Raw genomic sequence first — 2509 nt, forward strand, 5'->3', positions numbered from 1 at the left:
CGGGGGTGTCCCGCGGCACGCGCTCGGGCCAATAAACATCCGCTGTCTCACGGTTAATTGGGAACCGAACTAAGGAGCGGTGCCGCCCCTCCGCCTCCCGGGAAGTTCAACCCGGCGGGCCCCGCCCCGCCCCGGCTCTCCATCGTAGGCCGCCAGGTAAGGGATTGGGATCCACCTCCCACGACAGGCGGCGGGTTGGAAGCTTGGGTGACCTGGTCCGACCTGGCTGGAGCCAAGCAGGACTGCTTTCCTAAAATACAATGGTGTTTTAAGGTATACCTCCTTTATTTATTTTTTTTTTTATGTATTAAGTTTTTTTTTTTAATTGTTTTAAAGGCAGCATAGGCTTTTGAGCACCCGTAAATTCATCAAGTGCCATGGATAGTTAAGCCCTGAAAGTAGCATAAGCGTTTAAGCCACTTTAGATGTTTAAATCTGTATAAGCTGTTAAAATGCCTTTAATCCTCAAGTGCTTAAATCACCTTAAATCTTGGGAGTTAGGTGAGAGAATGAACTGCCTGGAAAAAAAGACCTCAGCTCCAGTTTCCCCCAACCTTCAGTAAATGTTACCTGATGGCTGGTGGTGAAAATGAATGAACTGTGGGGAAAATGACTGGAGTCCTTGGAACTTGCATAGGGTTCTGTGCAGCATTGTGTTCTAAGGAGTGTACCTGTTCTGTGCCCTCCAAGTTAAAACTGTGGTGCTGCTTCCACTTGTTTTCAAACCTTGATGAGAACTCTGAACTTCTGTACCTTTTTCTGACCAGTCCTGGAAGCCGAGGTGTGGAAAAGGGAAAATGCATTTACACTTGCCTGTCTGCTGAAGAATAGGCAAGACACTTGCTTCGACACAGGCAGCAATAAAGAGTATGAATTTCTTAATCTGTTTAATATTTTTCCATGTCTTCTGCCTTGAGATCACTCAGTTCCTTACCTGGCTGTGTACAGTATGTGGGGGCCTCTTTGCTTCTCCCTTCCCCCGACCCTATGAGGTGCTTTGGTGATGTGATGAGCTTTGAGCCATCTCTGGTGGCTCCTCCAGCCTGAGCCTCATATTCTTTTGTCACCGACCTGAAGATGTAATCATCCTTTTCGGTTGCAGAACTATGGGATAACTGTGGCTGGAGGGAACCTCTAGAGACCACTTAGTCCGATCAATGCTCTAGGTTCTGCATTTAGCCAGGTGGCTTGCAGTCTGACACTCCTGAGACCTCCCTGGGATGCCTGCACCCTCACCCGGGAGGCTTAATTCAAGGCTGTGTCTCAACCTCTCTCCCCTTCCTGGAGAAAATGTTGAGCTTTCAGCTCCTGGGCAGACCGCAGATTGGTTTCCCTTGGTGGGAAATGGTGAGACCAGGATGGATGATTTGCCACTTTGAGAGCAATGATTTGCAAAGGGAGGTATGGATGCATGGAGGGCAGCCAAGCCTTACCTGGCACAGAGCACCCACCTTTCCCTGGGTGACTTGTCTGGATGATGCATTCACCCCTGAATTGAGTCCAGCCCCACTGACGCTTACTAGTGAGAGTAGCCAGGCCAAGCAGATTAGGGGGATCTGACCTCAGGGGCTTTCTAAGCAAAAAATTGGAGCTTGAGGAATTGCCCATAACATTGTGGAGAAAGGAAAAGCCTGTGGCTTTTTAGCTCATTCTCTGCAGCTCATAAAATGGCAGTGATGAGGACAAAACCAATTTTCTCACCACGATGAAAACATCTGAAGAAAATTTCTTCTTACCTTTAAAAATGGTCTCTAACGTCACACTACAGAAATGTTATTGCTATTTGAATCTCACAATTGATTTGACAGAAAAAAAAATAGGATTGCATAGATTTTGATGAGGCAGCTCAGCAACATAGATTTTGAGGCAGCTCAGCAACAGATCCCTCCTGATGCTGTTTCGGTGGCTGATAAGGTGGAATTTAACATTTTCCAGACCTGGACTGGGCAGCAATCTTGTTTTCTGTTGCCACAACAGTTAAAAGTTCCATTGTCAAAAACTGCAGTTGCTGTAGATATATCTTCCCCTCTTCCCCCCTCTTCTCTGGAAGGAACCCTTAAAAAATAACTTAACCTTTTCTTTGCTTTCCATTTGGAATGCTCACTGAAAATGCAGCAGCGAGCATGCTCGAAGGGTGTTGAGAATGTGCCTGAGCGGCACAGGGGGAAAATCTTCTTCGGGCGGTGGCAGAAGAACCTCTTGGTGGCGCTTGTGCCCACTGTGTCGTGTTTTCCTTTGCCCAGTGACACGGGCTATCGATCTTCCGATGTGTTTCTGCTCGCTGCCCTTCTTCTCTACAAACTCTGTCTGGGGACTGGAACTCCAGGCCGTCTTTAGTCAGGGTTTGGTATCATGGAAGGGGAAGATCAAACCGAGGCTGATTACTCTCAAATGGAAACAAAACCAAGTCACACAGAGTTTTCTAGGTTTTCCCTTTTATTACTATTTTAATATTAGCGCTCATTCCCTCAGTAGTTTCCCTGCATTTAGTATCTTCAAATTTTCGTGC

The 2509-nt window shown here is 47.0% G+C and overlaps 1 long non-coding RNA gene across 4 annotated transcripts in view; it reads left to right on the forward strand.

The window, feature by feature from the left end:
• The first annotated feature begins 15 nt into the window (after nucleotides 1-15).
• The window catches only part of LOC108447299, a 65766-nt gene continuing 63272 nt past the window's right edge, over nucleotides 16-2509 (forward strand). For 3 of the 4 annotated variants that reach the window (XR_001862786.1, XR_001862783.1, XR_001862784.1), the window contains exon 1: nucleotides 16-273. This is a non-coding gene — a long non-coding RNA (uncharacterized LOC108447299). The remainder of the gene's footprint in view (nucleotides 274-2509) is intronic. The other variant, XR_001862785.1, reaches the window with a different exon arrangement.

The sequence above is a fragment of the Corvus brachyrhynchos genome, unplaced genomic scaffold (genome assembly GCF_000691975.1).
Source record: "Corvus brachyrhynchos isolate BGI_N302 unplaced genomic scaffold, ASM69197v1 scaffold175, whole genome shotgun sequence".
Taxonomy (NCBI): Eukaryota; Metazoa; Chordata; class Aves; order Passeriformes; family Corvidae; genus Corvus; species Corvus brachyrhynchos.